Source organism: Protopterus annectens, chromosome 1.part1 (genome assembly GCF_019279795.1).
Source record: "Protopterus annectens isolate FY-2018-M chromosome 1.part1, PAN1.0, whole genome shotgun sequence".
Classification (NCBI taxonomy): Eukaryota; Metazoa; Chordata; order Ceratodontiformes; family Protopteridae; genus Protopterus; species Protopterus annectens.
The window spans coordinates 1,841,577,673-1,841,598,139 of record NC_056726.1 but is presented as its reverse complement, the minus strand read 5'-3'; the positions used below and the strand labels follow the sequence as shown (position 1 = coordinate 1,841,598,139).

General features: G+C 35.0%; 1 protein-coding gene across 1 annotated transcript in view; it reads right to left on the bottom strand.

Annotated features, from left to right (window-relative positions):
• GLP1R (glucagon like peptide 1 receptor) overlaps positions 1 to 20,467 on the bottom strand; it is a 3,029,130-nt gene that overhangs the window by 1,419,895 nt on the left and 1,588,768 nt on the right. The window lies entirely within an intron of this gene.

Below are 20,467 nucleotides of genomic sequence, written 5' to 3'. Positions count from 1 at the left end.
ACAAATTTTTCGCCTGAGACTAGCGTAATTACTGATCTGCATTTAGTAAATAATAAGGCTGGATTGTTATTTAATAGCAATACTGATATGAATAATGTTATAAACGTTTTAGAAGACAGCGAGAATAATTTAGACATTAGCGGGTTAATTGATTTAATACAAGAAACAAATTATGTTACAGGCCCTAGTGAATCCATTATTATATTTAATCAACATGGGGATTTTAAAGTGTACAATTATTCTAGTAAGTCAATAGAGGTTAAACACGCTGAATTATTATCTAAAGGATTTACCTTTATTCCTGGTAGGAAAGGTAATATTACTGATGTGTTTATTGACTTAAAGTACTTAACTAGGAAAATGAATATTAAAATGAGTTTTTAACAGGATGGACACGTAAATACTAGTGTTCTAGAGACCTAGCAAATTTAATCCTATCACAAATAATACAGTGATGATGTTTGAGAAGGCCTGTGAGTTAGAAATGCGGGAATACTTCAAAGGCAATATGAATAACAAAGTGAAAAATGTGTATAGTAATTTGACTGATGATGAAGTTGTAGTGCTTAATGAGCTTATCACAGATAAGGACATTCGTTTTATGAAGCCCGACAAGGGCAATGGAGTAGTGATTATGGATAAAAATGACTACTCAGACTATATGTTTAGGATGTTAACAGGGGAAGCATATGAAGAAATAACTTTAAATGAAATTCATGTGGCCTATTCAAAGATCGACCTGATGCTAAAGGATATGCTTTATCAAGGACAAATCAATGAAATGGATTTTGAGTATTTGGTGAATAATTTTCCGGTAATAAGCAATATTTTTGGCATTCCTAAAATTCACAAGGGTCTGATTGATGTTTCTTTCAGACCGATTGTGGATGGTAAAAGGAATAAACTTGCTTTATAAGTAAATATTTAGATTTTCATCTCCAAGGGGGGTTAAAAATGTTTAATTACATTACTAAGGACTCATGGCATTTTTTATCCCAACTAAATGATGTGAGAATAGGCCCTTCAACTATTTTACTTACTATTGATGTTTGTAATTTATATTCAGTGATTCCTAATAGTATTGGGCTAGAATGGTTGGAGAATCAGCTAAATAAGATAGGGTCATTTGATCAGGATCAAATACATTTTTATTTTTATTTTTTTTTTTATTTAACATTTGTTGACCGGGAATGTCCGACTAGGTTCCACAGAGCCTGTTTTCAGCAGAGGCCCAGGGAGAAATGCTCCAGAAAAAATGTTTTGATTTTTGTGTATTTTTGTAAATATTTTTGCATCCCTTATGGACATGGTATTAAACAACAATTTTTTGTTTTTTGAGGGCAGCTACTATAAGCAGGCTACTGGAGTAGCAATGGGGGCAGCGTGTGCCCCCGTTTATACAAATTATGTTATGTCCTATTGGGAACAAGAATATGTGTTTCAAAGTGATTTTAATAAATTCATCCAGAAATATATGCGATTTTTGGATGATATTTTTATAATTTGGGATGGTGACATTCAGAGGTTGGAAGCATTCCTGGAATATATTAACAGTTCGGTCGATTTTTTAAAATTTACCTTTGTTTATAGTTATACTGAAATACATTATTTAGATGTCCATTTGACAGCTGATAACGATAAAAGGAGTCTTATATCAAATATTTATAGAAAACCTACCTTTTCAAATTCTTATTTGGAATATCAGAGCTGGCACCCTGACCACCAGAAAAGGGCTATAATTAAAGGGCAGATGGTCAGGGCTGCCAGAATGGTTAATAACTATTTAAATTTTGAAAAGGAACTAGATTTTATTACAGGAATGTTTTTGAAAAGAGGTTACCCCGAGACCCTGGTACAAGCTATTAAGGTGGAGATTATAGATAAAAGAAAGGGAGGGATTTATCAGCCCATATTAAAAATGGTACAGACATAGGTGAGTTGTTGGTTGAATTTGAAGTGAAAAAGGAAAATAAAATTAAGGAAGGTTTGTTTTTTATAACCACATATATTTGTGACACGGAATCTATGGTGAGGATAATACAGAGGAATTGGGATTTATTGAAATTAGATACTAGTGTATATAGTGAATTAAGGGCCTCTCCTATTAATGTATATAGAAAGGATAGATCTTTTAAAAAACTATTAGAGGGCAGTAAGTTAAAATTGACATCTAGGTCTTGTAGGCCGGTTGGGAATTTTAAGTGTGGCAGATGTAATAAATGCAAGTATATTCTTACATCAGGAAATAGGATTAAATTAGGGAAAGAAATTATATTTATTAATAGACATTATGATTGCTATAGCAGAAATGTGGTGTATTTAGCTAAGTGCAATCAGTGTCCGCTTTATATTGGAAAAACCTGTACACTTAGAGAAAGGATAGGGGAGCATTTGCTGGACATTAAACATATGAAAAATACTAATGCACTGGCAAGACATATTAAGATAAATATAGGTCACGAATTCCAGTTTTGTATTATTCAGCAAGTTATTAAGGACAATCAAGGGCATATATTGGATGTCCATTTAGATATTAGTGAAACTAAGTGGCAAATAAGGTTAAATGCCACTAGTTATCCTGGAATTAATGACCATATTAGTTTAGCCCCATTACTAAAGTTAAGATATATACTGGGCTAAAATTTCTGCCATAAAATTTGTTTTTATCTAGACATTTTGTAATTTATATTGTTGGATTAACAAATCAAATTATTTTATTATTCATTTTGTACTGATTTTATCTTACATATTTTTATATGTTTATTTTTATGTAATATTATAGTATGTTTTTATTCATAGTTTTAGCTTATATATGTTTTTAGGTATATGTATGGTCTGATGGGTATGTGTCTTTAATTTTGTGGGAGTGTAATTAATCAATTAACCTGGGAGTGTTATAAAGGGAAGTGGTTTCAGTATGATGTGTTAGTTCTGATGAAGTCTGTATAAGTTCAAGATGAAACCTAGGCCAACTTGTCTACAATTGTGAATTGTGTGTCTAATAAATGGTATATTTGAGAAGTTCCTTGGTTGGACTGATTTGGACTGATCGAGTTTCCGTTTAAGAATATTGGTTCTTCAGTTTATCTGGATTTTTTGTTTGGCATCATGGAATCTGGGGCCAATTCAGACATCATGGAGCTATTACTCAAAATTAATGAACAATTGTCTGAGCATACGGAGCAAATCAAAACTTTGGTGGAGCAACAACAGGCATCATCCCTTGGCTCCCCCAAAAATATGGGTAGTCTGGGCTTACCGTTAACACAACCTACTCCCACAACAAGTAATAAGTCTGTTAATAAGGTGGCGAATGCCAATGAACAAGTCAATGTACAGACCGGTAAAAGAAACGTTTTAGCAGCTAGTGGTTTTATGGAAAATCATTTGGATAAAATGCAGTGGAAAAATCTAAAATTTGATTTTCAGAATGGTTCAAATAGTCATAAAACAGGCTCAAAAGTTAACCTGACTTTAGTAGAACAATTAAAAAGTTTTGAAAAGAAATTGCATACTATGAAAAAGCTCAAGTTAGAAAACGGATATTTGAGTAGGGATATTGAACTAGAACTAGTGCCTCGGGGACTAAGATTATGGAGATATCCAAATTGTATTTCTGGGAACGAGGCAATGACCAGGAAGTACATAAGCTTTTGATCAAACAGGGTTGGAGTTAATGAAAATAATGATAAAATACAATGACGAAGTTATAGCTCGTTTAATGAATGAATTGGAGCAGGACAATGACACTATACTAAGTGATTTGAATTTCGAGCATTATTTAACCAATTATCAAAACATTTTAAATACAGTTGAAAATGACTGTTATACTATATATATTCCAAAGGAAAACACGTAAAATACAGAGGGATACTGACGAATATCGTAATCAGAGGGTGTATCCGTTGTCTAAGGGTAATCGTAATTACGTGGAATCAGCAACTGGTAATCTAAATGAAAAAGAAGGGGAAATGATGTAATCACGAAGGGATGCACATCTCCAGCATGATGAACACGCTATGGAAGAGGGTCCGAGGCGTTCTGAACGGTTGCGTAACCGAGAAGGGAATTACTCACAACGGATGAGAGAGGAGACTGAAAGACACGTTGACCAGGGAGCCAGACCTAAGAAATGGGGTCTGCAATGGAAACAGCACGAGGATTTTCACCAGGACTGGAGATAGAAGCGTTGGGTGGTTTGGCCAATATGATGGTTCGGTCGAGAACATCAAGTGTGGGTGGTAGAATTGAAGACAAACTACGGTTAGGGAACATTGGCGAGTTAGCAGAATTTCAACCCATGGAGGTATTAACAGTAGTAATGGATGCTGAAGGGGTGGATGGACCCCCTAGTAGCGAAATGACTGATTCGTTATTAAATGTAAGTATTTACCAGACTGTACATACCACAATGAATGATGGTTTAGATGTAATGGTTTTATCTGGATCAAATTATTGTGATGCAAACAATTGTGTGACTATTAATGGAACAAATGAAGTTTATTTTAACAGTGAAACAAATTTTTCGCCTGAGACTAGCGTAATTACTGATCTGCATTTAGTAAATAATAAGGCTGGATTGTTATTTAATAGCAATACTGATATGAATAATGTTATAAACGTTTTAGAAGACAGCGAGAATAATTTAGACATTAGCGGGTTAATTGATTTAATACAAGAAACAAATTATGTTACAGGCCCTAGTGAATCCATTATTATATTTAATCAACATGGGGATTTTAAAGTGTACAATTATTCTAGTAAGTCAATAGAGGTTAAACACGCTGAATTATTATCTAAAGGATTTACCTTTATTCCTGGTAGGAAAGGTAATATTACTGACGTGTTTATTGACTTAAAGTACTTAACTAGGAAAATGAATATTAAAATGAGTTTTTTACAGGATGGACACGTAAATACTAGTGTTCTAGAGACCTAGCAAATTTAATCCTATCACAAATAATACAGTGATGATGTTTGAGAAGGCCTGTGAGTTAGAAATGCGGGAATACTTCAAAGGCAATATGAATAACAAAGTGAAAAATGTGTATAGTAATTTGACTGATGATGAAGTTGTAGTGCTTAATGAGCTTATCACAGATAAGGACATTCGTTTTATGAAGCCCGACAAGGGCAATGGAGTAGTGATTATGGATAAAAATGACTACTCAGACTATATGTTTAGGATGTTAACAGGGGAAGCATATGAAGAAATAACTTTAAATGAAATTCATGTGGCCTATTCAAAGATCGACCTGATGCTAAAGGATATGCTTTATCAAGGACAAATCAATGAAATGGATTTTGAGTATTTGGTGAATAATTTTCCGGTAATAAGCAATATTTTGGCATTCCTAAAATTCACAAGGGTCTGATTGATGTTTCTTTCAGACCGATTGTGGATGGTAAAAGGAATAAACTTGCTTTATAAGTAAATATTTAGATTTTCATCTCCAAGGGGTTAAAATGTTTAATTACATTACTAAGGACTCATGGCATTTTTTATCCCAACTAAATGATGTGAGAATAGGCCCTTCAACTATTTTACTTACTATTGATGTTTGTAATTTATATTCAGTGATTCCTAATAGTATTGGGCTAGAATGGTTGGAGAATCAGCTAAATAAGATAGGGTCATTTGATCAGGATCAAATACATTTTTATTTTTATTTTTTTTTTTATTTAACATTTGTTGACCGGGAATGTCCGACTAGGTTCCACAGAGCCTGTTTTCAGCAGAGGCCCAGGGAGAAATGCTCCAGAAAAAATGTTTTGATTTTTGTGTATTTTTGTAAATATTTTTGCATCCCTTATGGACATGGTATTAAACAACAATTTTTTGTTTTTTTGAGGGCAGCTACTATAAGCAGGCTACTGGAGTAGCAATGGGGGCAGCGTGTGCCCCCGTTTATACAAATTATGTTATGTCCTATTGGGAACAAGAATATGTGTTTCAAAGTGATTTTAATAAATTCATCCAGAAATATATGCGATTTTTGGATGATATTTTTATAATTTGGGATGGTGACATTCAGAGGTTGGAAGCATTCCTGGAATATATTAACAGTTCGGTCGATTTTTTAAAATTTACCTTTGTTTATAGTTATACTGAAATACATTATTTAGATGTCCATTTGACAGTTGATAACGATAAAAGGAGTCTTATATCAAATATTTATAGAAAACCTACCTTTTCAAATTCTTATTTGGAATATCAGAGCTGGCACCCTGACCACCAGAAAAGGGCTATAATTAAAGGGCAGATGGTCAGGGCTGCCAGAATGGTTAATAACTATTTAAATTTTGAAAAGGAACTAGATTTTATTACAGGAATGTTTTTGAAAAGAGGTTACCCCGAGACCCTGGTACAAGCTATTAAGGTGGAGATTATAGATAAAAGAAAGGGAGGGATTTATCAGCCCATATTAAAAAATGGTACAGACATAGGTGAGTTGTTGGTTGAATTTGAAGTGAAAAAGGAAAATAAAATTAAGGAAGGTTTGTTTTTTATAACCACATATATTTGTGACACGGAATCTATGGTGAGGATAATACAGAGGAATTGGGATTTATTGAAATTAGATACTAGTGTATATAGTGAATTAAGGGCCTCTCCTATTAATGTATATAGAAAGGATAGATCTTTTAAAAAACTATTAGAGGGCAGTAAGTTAAAATTGACATCTAGGTCTTGTAGGCCGGTTGGGAATTTTAAGTGTGGCAGATGTAATAAATGCAAGTATATTCTTACATCAGGAAATAGGATTAAATTAGGGAAAGAAATTATATTTATTAATAGACATTATGATTGCTATAGCAGAAATGTGGTGTATTTAGCTAAGTGCAATCAGTGTCCGGCGTTTTATATTGGAAAAACCTGTCGCACACTTAGAGAAAGGATAGGGGAGCATTTGCTGGACATTAAACATATGAAAAATACTAATGCACTGGCAAGACATATTAAGATAAATATAGGTCACGAATTCCAGTTTTGTATTATTCAGCAAGTTATTAAGGACAATCAAGGGCATATATTGGATGTCCATTTAGATATTAGTGAAACTAAGTGGCAAATAAGGTTAAATGCCACTAGTTATCCTGGAATTAATGACCATATTAGTTTAGCCCCATTACTAAAGTTAAGATATATACTGGGCTAAAATTTCTGCCATAAAATTTGTTTTTATCTAGACATTTTGTAATTTATATTGTTGGATTAACAAATCAAATTATTTTATTATTCATTTTGTACTGATTTTATCTTACATATTTTTATATGTTTATTTTTATGTAATATTATAGTATGTTTTTATTCATAGTTTTAGCTTATATATGTTTTTAGGTATATGTATGGTCTGATGGGTATGTGTCTTTAATTTTGTGGGAGTGTAATTAATCAATTAACCTGGGAGTGTTATAAAGGGAAGTGGTTTCAGTATGATGTGTTAGTTCTGATGAAGTCTGTATAAGTTCAAGACGAAACCTAGGTCAACTTGTCTACGATTGTGAATTGTGTGTCTAATAAATGGTATATTTGAGAAGTTCCTTGGTTGGACTGATTTGGACTGATCGAGTTTCCGTGTAAGAATATTGGTTCTTCAGTTTATCTGGATTTTTTGGTTTTCTGTACTGCTTTGTAGTAAACAAAAAAAATTGTCTGATTTATGCTAAACAGTCCTACCATCAGGATTTCAGCCTCCACGGATTTTTTCACTGTTGAAGCAAATCTTTTTTCCAACCATTATCTGGCCAGACAATGTGGTACAAATATAAAACTCTTGATTGTGTGTGTGTGTGTGTGTGTGTGTGTGTGTGTGTGTGTGTGTGTGTGTGTGTGTGTGTGTACATTTTGGAGCATGTATGCAGGTGAATGGATGTGTGTTTCCGTGACAGAATTCGGAAGCGGGCTTTGTTGATGGCTAAATGTGTGGGTATGTGTGTGCTAGTGGTTGGACAAAATGAAAGTGTGAGAACCAAAGGTGGTGGAGTATCTATCTACATTAAAGATAAATACGCCTCCAGACTGGTTAGGCAAGATAACTCTATGGAGCTACTCCAGATTCAGATTACCGTGGGTAAGACCCTCCTTCAAGTCATTGCTAGTTACAGGTCACCCTACATGAACCAAGATGCTCATGCAGCTTATTTGGCTTTACTTGAGTCAATTAAAATACAACCCAACACTCTTGTCGTGGGGGATTTTAACTATCCAACCATCAACTGGGAAACCTATATGAGTCCCAACTTACTTGCACAAAAGTTCCTTGACTTTGTTAACTCAAATGCCCTGGAAGAAATTGTATAAAATCCTAAAAGGGGCTCTTGACCTGGTTTTCATCAGCATGAGAAACTGTTGTGCGACTGTAAGTGTAAGACCCTCGTTCATAAAATCTGATCATAAGTCAGTCACTTTTGAAGTAGCAATAACTCTAGAACCCATCAGAGGTGAAGTCAGATTAAAAAACTTCACCAACGCCAACTATACCCTTTTAGGGGTTGGCATAAATGATTTCCAAGCCCCAGTACACACAGATGGTCTTGGCAACTAAAATATACTCTGATGCCCTGTACCAACAATTATACAAATGTATTGACTTGGTTGTGCCAGATAGAACCAAAGTAAGAGTCTTAAGAAAAATCAAGCCATCCTGGTAGACATCTCATATAAATAAACTATACAACAAGCATAAGAAGCTGTTGTCCAAGAATATCAAATGGAGGTCCCAGCACTGGAAAAGTACCCTCCTAAGCCTAAATAAACAAATAAGACAACATATAAAATCTTCTAAGGGCAAATTCGAGAAAAAAATAGCAAACACAGCTTAGGATAACCATAAGGCTTTCCTCAGCTACATCCATTACCTAAAAGGTAGGACTCAGATGTGTGCTGAACTAGTGACAAATGATATCACACACACTGATCCTGCAGAAATTGCTAACCTACTATGGGACAGGTTTGGCAAAAATGTCTCCCCTTTATCCCCTCCAAACATATCAAAAACCATACTTTCAACAGCTCCCCCACCCTATATAGCTAAAGAACAGGTCATCAAAGCTCTGTCTAAAGCAAAGAACACAGTCTCAAATGGGTCATGATGGCATCCCAGGCTGCATTCTAAACAAACTAAAACAGGAATTAGCAACCCCCTTAGGCACCATATTTAACCACAGCCTGAATACAGGAATTGTCCCAGCTGAATGGAAAACCACGACCATTAACCCCCTCCACCAGGGTGGTTTAGCACCAGATCCTTGGAATTATGGGTCTATATTAAAACAACGAAACAACAAAAGAGTGAATGCGCTTTCATCGACCCATAAAACCCGAAAGCTCAAAACAGCGAAGTAACAGAACAGTGACTTTTTCCCAGGGAAAAAAAATTGCTGGGCCGTTCTCTGGACATTGCCATTTCCTCCACTGTGGTGCAATCTTGGAGTTGGTATATTTAAGTGGGGAGGGGGGGCTTTATTTTGTCTTTACATTTTTTTTTTTTGGAGCAGAGATTTTTTTCCCTGGGAAATCACTGTTCTGTAACTTCGCTGTTTTGAGCTTTCGGGTTTTATGGGTCGATGACAAAGCGTTCGCTCTTTTGTCGTTTTGTTGTTTTAATATAGACCCGGAATTATAGACCCATAAGCCTGACTAGCTTTATCTGCAAGACCATGGAACATATCATCATGAACCTCATAAATAAAGATATAGGTGACCTCCTAACCCTTGATCCAACCCAGTTCAGCTTTGTAAAGGGTTAACTATGCCTGTTTAACCTAGTAGACTTCTTCAAAAATGTGACCAGGGCCATAGATGAGGGCAAATCTGTGCACACAGCATATCTGGACTTGATGAAGGCCTTTGACTCAATCTGCCATTCAGGGATTATTGACAAACTTATCCACCTAAATGTCAACCCCTTTGTTGTTAGGTGGGTCTCAAATTGGCTCACTAACCATACACATGCTATCAAAGTGGGTAACTCCATCTCAACCAGCAGATTTTCCACCAGTGGGGGTTCCACAAGGGTCTGTACTGGACCTCCTTTTGTTTGGTAATTACTTCTCAGAAGTTCAAGCCAAAACAAAGGGGCTGTGGCTGACCAAGTTTGCTGACAACTACAAACTTGGCGTGATCGCTCACTCCCCAAATGATGTCAGTGTACTCCAAGAGGGGCTTACACAGGCCAACAATTTGTGCCAAAGCCATGGACTCAAACTAAATGCAAAAAAATGCATCATCATCATCATCATCCCCTTCAGTGAAAGCAATGCCCCTAATAACTATCAAATAAACAACAATACCTTACGTACAAATGCTGTAGTGAAGGTTTTGGGCGCACAAGTAGATTGTGACCTAAGTTTTGACCACCATGTGTCCACTGTAGTAAGAAAGGCATTCTATGTCACACATTTGTTTAGCAAAGGCATAGCCTCAAGAGCAAAAGAGATTATAACCCACCATACTCATCCCTTATCAAGCCCATAATTGAGTATAACGCCCCCTTTGGTATGTACCATACCAGACACCTGCAATAACTGAAGAGACCCCAGAGATTTTTAACTAAGAAGTTCCAGGGTCTTCAGCACATGTCTTACACAGATAGACTGAAGTCTTTGCCACTGTACTCAGTAGCATGTAGGCTGCTTAGTGGAGTCTTGTGCCTGGCTTACAGAGCAATCTCTGACCCAACCTGATGATGTTGCTGCATATCCATAAGTCAAATGGGACTAGAATTATCCACTCCAGTGACCTAAATCTGGCCTGTGATTTAAACAGGACATGCTGGAGTAACAAATTCTTCTAACAGAGGTTGCACTTCTCTGGAATAGGCTACCAATTCATTTTAAGCAGAGCACATCTATGACTCTGTTCAAAAGGAGCCTGGATGAATGGATGAGAAACTGCATATTCTTGCTGGCAATAGCTCCCACATCCCTCTTAGATATGGGCAGTCATTACTAATAGTAAGGTTAGGCATTGACTAGACTTTTTCTCTTGAAATATAATGGGTATATTAGGCTGGGCTTAAATGCGACCCTTGGGTAGTAACCTCCAATGAACCTAGTGTGTTTTTGCTGCTGTGATAAATTGGTCGCTTCGGAGAACATTACTACCATCAGGTCTGACAGCACTAATGTTAGCCAGAGTGCAATGCCGAAACATTCTAATCAAAGAATAATGAGATCGTTCTCATTGTGGCCAGAGCTTTGTCTGCAGCACAGAAACTGACCTCCCCATACTGGGCAATTTCCAAGAGTGATGAGAAAGTTTCTGAATCCTAGGGATGGTATTTCGTTATTTATTTGTTTGATTTTGTGCTAATCAAGTAAGTGGGCTGGACTGAACACTCTTTTCAGACCAGACACACGCCAGAGGTACTCCAAAAACAATACATGGTAATAATATTCAGGAAACAGCACCGAAACAGTAGTTTAGATAATCTGCAACAGTGAGAAGAACTGTTACAAATACTGCATTATAACATCATTATTCAGGGATTCACATAAAGTTAAACATGAAGATATGATAGGAAAATGTAGGACTAATTTATAATAAAAATAGCAAGTACAGACTGATGTTTCAGTGAAATGTTTTAGTATTTGCATAATATTCACATAAGCTTGGAATACACAATCTACAAATCAAACAGGTAGTCATTTCAATCACTTTTAAGGACTGTATTAACCACTATCCAAATGATTTATCAATGTATTTATCTACAGTCTGTCTATGGGTAATGTCAGTCTAGAGGAAAGGCCAAGGAAAGAAAACAGGTACATAAGGCTGATGTGTATCTGAAAACACATTCCAGCTGCTAATGTCATTCATAAAAGTTAAAGAATCATGGACTATGCAGGGCTACTCCATACCTGGGAATGTCCCAGTATGTAGTGGACAGGCAAATGAAAAGATTCATAGTCCCAGCAGCGACTGTGTACGGGCTGGTCATAAGCACTTGCAATATGTGGCCAAAACCACATAAAACATATTGCATTACCTGGGCGAATCTCCCTATGTTCTTCACGTGTCATACATTGTATAGCACCTTTTCACTCTGGAGCAGTATTATAAGACAGTATCAAAATATTTTAAAAATAGTACTTTGTAGGATAACAAAAAAGTTACCATATTCACAAAGCATGTGGTGAGGGTTAACCTGCTGCCACAGCCAAGTGTAGTGCCACTCTCAGCTGTCAGGCTGCAGTTCTTCAGCCAATGGGAGGACTTGTTACATTGGATCACCACATTTACATATTTTGCAAGTGTTCCTTGGTTTGCTGTGATGACAATTGAGGGAAGAGATTTTACGAATTATACTCTGCCATGACTGCAGGACAGGGAGCAGCCTGAGAAGTATTCTGTTGTTTACATGACTCTGTTTTTGAATTGTATACAGGCATAAACATAGTATGTACAATTGCTCCACACCACTTCACCTACATTGTTATACAGTCAGTAAATACATGTTAAAATCCACAATAAGTAGTAAATATATCAAACTGCAGCAAGGCAATGCTATTGTCAGAATCATTTATAAGAAGACGGCATACAGATGTCTGCAGTACAGTCCTCTGCGAGAAGTAAATGCAAGATTCACTGATAGCAATCTGAATTATGCAAACAACGTGCATACCAAACTTTCAAATAACAATACAAGGAAAACATTTTTATATGGGGCAAGCCCCCACCAACACACACACACGCACACAAAACCACCAGGAGGATTCACCTTTCTCTGTCTATCTTACTTATATGTACTAATCCCATGGTTATACAACTGTGAGGAAAAATTAAGATCTCATAAGAGTGAAAAAAAAGGGCTTTTTAGGCTGGATTCATTAATGGCTGCACTAAGTGTACACAATTCTGAGTGAATAGACAACACAAGCATAACTCCCACCTTCTTATTCCTAATTTTAGTTTTACTACTAATTTTCTTGCAACCATAAATATCGTGGAGGATTCATAAAGGTTACTACAATGTGTAGACTATGGTTACACTTATTCTAATCTGTATGAGTGAACAGATAGCACAACAAATGTGATATGGATGTTCTGCAATACAACTCGTGTACACAGTGTATACATTCATGAATTTGGCCCATATATTTCATAACTATCAGGCACTATTTTCAGCCATGCACTGGACACAAAGGCAGTAACTGATATACAGGAAAGCAGATACAGTATTTACATGCTGTGTCTACAAATTTTTATAAAGCTTTGGTAATATACATAATATTAGCAGTATGTGTTAGGCAAGATTAGCTCTTAGATGTAAATATTTGACAAGAATAGTTCTAAATATTGTCAGAATATGACACAAGCTAGTTCTAGTACTTATATTTAAGGTATACTATAGCAATTCTAGAGACATTTATTTAACATATTTATACATTTTATGAGTTTTGGGCCATCTGTAAAGAAAATAGTCTGTTGCTACTGTATGCAATTTTAGTGGTAGTTCTGTTTTTATCCTCAGTTAGAGCGTCTTCTGCATGGAGACATGCGTGAATAGGCGTACCTTCGTTGAAGGTTGTGCATAAGGGCTGGCAACTCGGTACGTAAAAATCAACTGCCAATCATTAGCGGACCGGAGTTCCATTGTGGCAACCCCTAACCGGGAAAAGCCGAAAGTCACAACAACATTAATAAAACAACTAAAAGACTGTTTTAGTCACTAAAGCAGCTACAGTAATGCAGCCTCACAGTACAGAAAAATTAAAGAAAACTAACTAAAAAATGTTCCTGTACTTGTGTACTTGTTAGAGCCGAGAGTTGAGTCAAGGAAGTTGTATTTACTGAATTGTAGTTCTCCTAATTGCAGCACTTTCAGTTAGTAGTGATAGGACATATTGTTTTACTAAAAGCATATCTGAGTTGAGACCAAGATGAGCGGTGTAAGTAATTTCTGTAAAACAAGGGGAAGTAAGAATAAAACAGAGTAATTAACAAAATGCTAATATTCGTTACTGCAGTTGGGTATTTTGCTATATGTCATACAAACAAAAATTACAAAAACAGAAACCAGCAAGATTAGTATATCCAGAAGGTTGGAAGTTTAGTATAATGCTTAAGGTGTTTACCTTACAGACACAAGGTGCAGGGTTTGATTCTCACATGGGGTAATCGGCTAGGCTCAAAATGGCCTATAAGGGCAGTTAGCCTAGTAGTAATCTATGAACATATTGTGAAAATGGAAATAAATAGCTATGTGGCAGTTGGAAAACATGACAACATTGAGCCGACAAATAATAAGTATGACAAGACAGTGTACAATTTATGAGAGAGATTAAAAATGTATCACTGCGCAGATGTGATAAAGTAAGATTAGGTGCAATGAACATGAGATCATAACTAAAAACTAATGTCTTTCGGCTTTTCCTGGTTAGGGGTTGCCACAGTGAAACTCCAGTCTGCTAATGATTGGCAGTGGTTTTTTACGGTGCCGAGATGCCAGCCTGACGCCCAACCTTCAAAGAAGGCACATCCATTCATGCATACACCTACCTGCATGTCTTTAAACATCACACAACCGCGGGGAGGACATGCAGACTTCACACAGAAGGTGCTCCAGCCGAGACTCGAAGCAGAGAACCTCTTGCTGTGAGGTGACAACGCTAACTGCTGCACCACCACGGCCTAACCAAGGGATCATAACTAATAATTAACTAAAATAATAATAATTGCAGATGTTTCTTTACAGGCCAAGGGTATGATAAGGAATTACTTTGGAGATAAAGAAAAGCAAAAATAAGTAGAAATGGGTTGTGAAGGAGTTGTATAAGAAAGTATATGTAAAAATGAGCTATGCTCTAAGGAGAAAAGAAAGGTGGTCCCAAAGGTGCAGGCTTATTGTCTGCACAATATTCATTCATAGATGAAAATACTGTAAAATTTAATGAGTTACATCATTTTACAAGAGACACTGAGCTTAAGACACTTCTTGGTTGATGTTCAGAAAATAAGAATGCTGTTATTAGAGAGGTTTGAATACTAAATATTACCTCTCATCAAGAGGGTCAGTGATAGAGAATTAGATGTACAGTGTTTCAAGAACAGATTTACTTTTTCCTTTTCCTCTAACCAAAACAACTTTTAGGATGAAGCCCTCATGCTTATCATATGAATTCATGGCAATGTGATATTATTTTACCACAACTCAGGGAATGTGTCTATGTGTATTTGTCAGTAAACGGGTTAGAGGAAAGGTTGGGAGACATGCTAGGCTGCAAGAAAGTAAAGGATCTATATGTGGCTGCAAACAGGCCATCATGGCAAAAAATTGGACAAAAACAAAGAAGAATAACAAGGAAAAGGTATGTACATAAAAGAAATATTAACAAAGAAATTCTTATCAGATGCAATTTTCTTATAGTAATCATAGACTAGTCAATTCTTCATTCTGTAATGATGTGCAAACAAAAATAAATATAGAGTTAGGTATTCACTACCCCACATTCTTTACCTTCGCATTCATGTTCACTCACCCTTAAAATGTGCTACAATATTTCATTCATCCTGTTTTAAAATGCTTTTCTTTATATTTGCAGGTATTTGTGACAACATTTCCTGAAGATGTCCCAAGTAAACATTATTGTAATTTGGTAGCATTTGCCCATCTATCTTTAGAATAGTTTCTCTGAACAAAATGCACTTGCTTAAACCCTTACTATATTTCCACAGTTCTTCAAAAGTATGTATTATGCTAGTTCATAGCCTGTTTTTTTCTTAGTATGCATGCTAATATCTGTAATGGAATTCCTTACATGTTATGTGATATAAGCTGTAATGGCATTGCAGTTGCACATAAAAGACACTTAGATTTTTTTTTCAGAAGCGGACACCAAAATCCAAAGGTAACCTTAATATTACGTTGAGTAACAGAACTATACATTTTTTCTCTTATTTATATCAATTCCACTCCCTAGTATTTCTTCCAGTCAAAATATCTGCTCATCTTCAGAGCATCAGAAAAAGTAAATTCATAAATAATGAGCATTTCTTATTGTTAATTGCCACTTTGCTGATAAGGTGCTCAATTTCCAAAGAAGCACTTGTGAAACAGATTATTGTTTTCTAGGTACAGCCTGAAATATCAAATATGTTTTCTTTGTACATTTTTCCATCATGCTTACTGAAATATCTCATGAAAAATGTCAAAATAAGTGTCATTATTGAACAGAAACAGTAGCCCTTCTAACTTCAGAAATGTTCAGGTCATGAATAAATCTGAATGTAATTATATCATAACAATTTGATTCTATGGTAGTGGTACATTTCAAAGGAACCCCTGAATTATTAAATTGTAAAAACTCCTTTCATTTTTATTCATGGGGGTAGTGAGTGGGAGAAGGATGAGCTACTTTAGGCAGTTCAGCAGACTATACTGCCAAAAATGATGGAAATGTTCTCCTTGTATCATACAGCTAGCCTCTTGCCTGCCATATCATACTGTTATCCTGTAAGTTGTACTGTGAATGTCTTTAAAAATCTGATTTGTACAGAAAAAGTTCAGTTAACAGCAATGCTCAGTATTAATTTGGCGGTTGTAAACCAGCCAGCAATTCAGATGTTTGTCACACATTCACCTTCTTCAAAGAAGTGCGTACAGCAGGCTTATAGAAATCTATTTCCAAAATGCTAACAGCATCTATTTTATAAAAAGTGATCAAATACTATTATTCTTTTCTGGATGCAGAGTTTGGAAGTAGCATACTGATTTATTTTGCAGGCCAATCTAAATCATCCAAAAGTTGCTTTATGGAAGTTGTATTTTACTGTTTTTGCAGAAAGATGAATTTCTGAGATTAGGAATTTTATATGAAACTATGCTCAAGTGTGAAATTAATGAAACGGGATGTACATATGAAATTTCAAAAAGCACAAACAAGTCAACAAACTGTGAAATATATAGAAAATACAGTAAATAACATGAAAACAGATTAACTTCAATAACATGAAAACAGATGAACTTCAGTTTACTCCAGATATAACTGACGTTTACTAGGGGTTTAACACTTCTGTCTCTGAATATGCAGTATAAATCATTTAAATATGCCAGTAAGCTCATCTAAACTGTTCTGGAACTCATTAATGCATTTATGGATTGATTAAAGACATTTACAAAAAAGGATCCCAGCCAAAACTCATGCATTCCCCTCTTCAAACATCTACCTGTTTCAATACATGCTTCACAGAATGTATTGACAACTTAACATCAGACTCACTTAACACACCTCCTTCCATGCAGCTAACTATCCCAACCTTAGATGCTAGCATACCTCCTTCACAAAACTCATCTAACTGCAATTTCCTCTGATACACACACAGACAATTTCACCCACTTTACTTTCAACCAGTTTCTATAACTCTCATAAAAAAAACTTTTACATAAACTAAAACCTTGTTCCTTCTCAGCCAGCAGCGTTCCCTTGGAAAACCTAAATCTAGTTACAGATGCAACAGCTTACCAAACCAGCATTCTTACTAACAGATGAACACAAAAGCCAGAAGTACCTGGATTGAACCCGCTTTAAGTAATGCAAGCTGAAAATCACCTGACAGTTGTAGAATGCAGAATCCACTTTATTAACTTCAGAACAATAAAAATCCAAGGATGAGAACTAGAATATCTTATGAGAAATTAATGACCCCTAAAACAAGAGGGGGACTTGAGCTACCAAACTTTGAAGCATATTATTTGATTGTAAACGCTAATAAAATTTTAAGAATTGCTAATTATGATGTAACGAATACAAAATGGATACCAACTTGGGTGGTCTTGAATCATAAGCATATTTTGGATAGGAAAATAAATCCTAAAGCATTGCCCTTTATGGACAAAATTAGTCTGATAAAATATGGGGTCATGGACCACATAATAACCTGTGTCTCATCTTTGCAAACTTTATTTCAGTCCGTAGATTTATTGCAATATATGATGGTTCTTCAACCTTTCCACAGGAATCCTAATTTTAAACTAAATAATCAGCTGATCGATCTCAGCAAATTTCCATTAATACTTAATCTGACTCTATTTGATGTTTTTAATAAACTTGACTTATCGGCTTTACAAATTAGACAGGAAATGAATCTACCTAGAAGTTACATTGTTATAATGAGACAAGTTAAAGAACTTGCCTTGAGCTACTTTAGGAACTTTAAACCTGCAGCGGATTTGTGGATAAGTGCTCTGAATTGTGGCAAGCTATCCAACAAGACACTAAATTTATAGCAACTGCATATAAATTAATTAAGGATTTGAAATTTCAGGACAAAATTTTGCTTTCAGAGTATTGGGTAAAAAGTAACAGTAACAGACAATCAGATATTAAAAGCAATTGATATAACTAGGAAATCAGTTTCTTTTCAAAAACTGATGTACACGCAATTGATGATTTGGAACAATGCATATTACACACATCTTAGATTACATCAATTTAACCCTAGGAATTCTCCAATTTGTCCATACTGTGCAGATCAAACAGCGGATCTTCTTCATATGTTCTGGAGTTGTAAATGCGTATATAAACTTTGGAACTCTCTTAAAGTACAACTGCAAAAGATGGGTTATCAAAGTTCTACACTGTCATGGGAATTTATGATTCTACACATTCCTCCAAGAGAGCTTTCCAGATCGCAAACTATTATCTGTATGAATATTTTTTTGCTGATGAAACTCTATATAGCCACAAATTGGCTAGAACCACATAAGACATCATGGAATAATTTTAAGCTTGTGGCTATAAAGCATATACTAGCACATAAATTACTTCTGAAACAAACTAACAAAAATATTAATAACCCGAAAATATGGGAAAAGGTCTTCAATATTATATTAGCATGATACTGATTTTAGGAATATATTAAATATAGGAAGCATTTCATGTAGATATTGTATAAATGGTTTGTAGTAGTTATAGTGTATTATGTGTGTGATGTTTATTGTATTTTTGTAATGTTTTTGGAAAATATATTTCAATAAAAATTTATTATGGAAAAAAAATCCAAGGATGAGCGCTTTCATCCAGAAAGAGCTAGACTTCATCAGATAATTTACCCCATATAGTTACTTCCTTTTTATACAGTACAAACAGGAAGTTCTACCCAGTTATAAATTAATTAATCATATCATTAAAAGCTCAATAATTACAGTCACTGAGTTTAAAAAAACAGACAAAGTATACAGACTGAAAAAATTAATGGAACACACTACCCTAAAACACACACACTCTCTCTCTCTATATATATATATATATATATATATATATATATATATATATATATATATATATATATATATATACATATATATATATATATATATATATATATATATATACATATATATATATATATATATATATATATATCTATATATATATATATATAGGCACTGATTCATAAAATGACAATATACAATAAATATATTTAAATATGTAAAATATGTTAAAACAATAAATACTTGTGTAATTAAATCCTAAAAACTAGATATAGTGGAAAATGTTCAAAGAAATAAATACCAAACACACATTGACATAAATACTGACCATATTAATTTTAAAAATGTTTAAAATACATAATGGGGAAGTATATTGTATCTTTCCAATGCCTTCAGCTTTAAAATTGAGCTAATGGAAATATGCTCATTCAGCCCTGGCCAGTTCTCAGCAGTCAAATGTAATTGCCAGTATAATTTTCTGTTCTCAAGTAACAGTGACCATGCACCACCCCTCATGTTGGTACTGATGTTATCTATAATAAAAAATTAGAATTTATGATCATTGTACTCTAATATATGTTTGCTAAGAGAATTAGTTTCTTTTTTATTCCTTATGTCATATAGGTGTTCATATATACGATTTTTTAACTTTCTATCAATCTTGCCTATATAGAAGCAAGAACAGGTGGTACACATGGTACAGTAAATCACTTTCCCCAAGTTGCAGTTATATTTCTAATTGATTCTAATTTCGATTTTATTGATGTAAAAAATATTGCCTTCTTTTATATAACTGCAATACTTACATCTACCACTTTTGTTCATAGAACTTAACCTGTGGTTTGAATAAGAATTGTGGCTCTCAGATATGTTTTTCATGTTCCTGCCTTTCCTATATACCATAATAGGTTGCGGTCCTATTAGTGGTCTGATATTCTTATCATGTCTCAAAACAGACCAGTTTCCTATAGTTTCTCCTACCAGTCTGATTGCTATGGGTATCCTGAGACAGTGTAGCAACTGCCTCGTGTACATGGACAACCCTCAACTACTACCACCTAGGAGAGATGCAATTACATTAGGAACCTAGAGTCCATGCTCTCTCCCTCACAGAGAAGTATATCTGGCACTCAGAAGGTTGTTAACACAAACACCACACCTCAAACACCACCCACACCTACACAGCACACATCCACATATGCGGAGGTCCTCAACAAATACATGCCCTAACAAAAGAGACCTCTGAG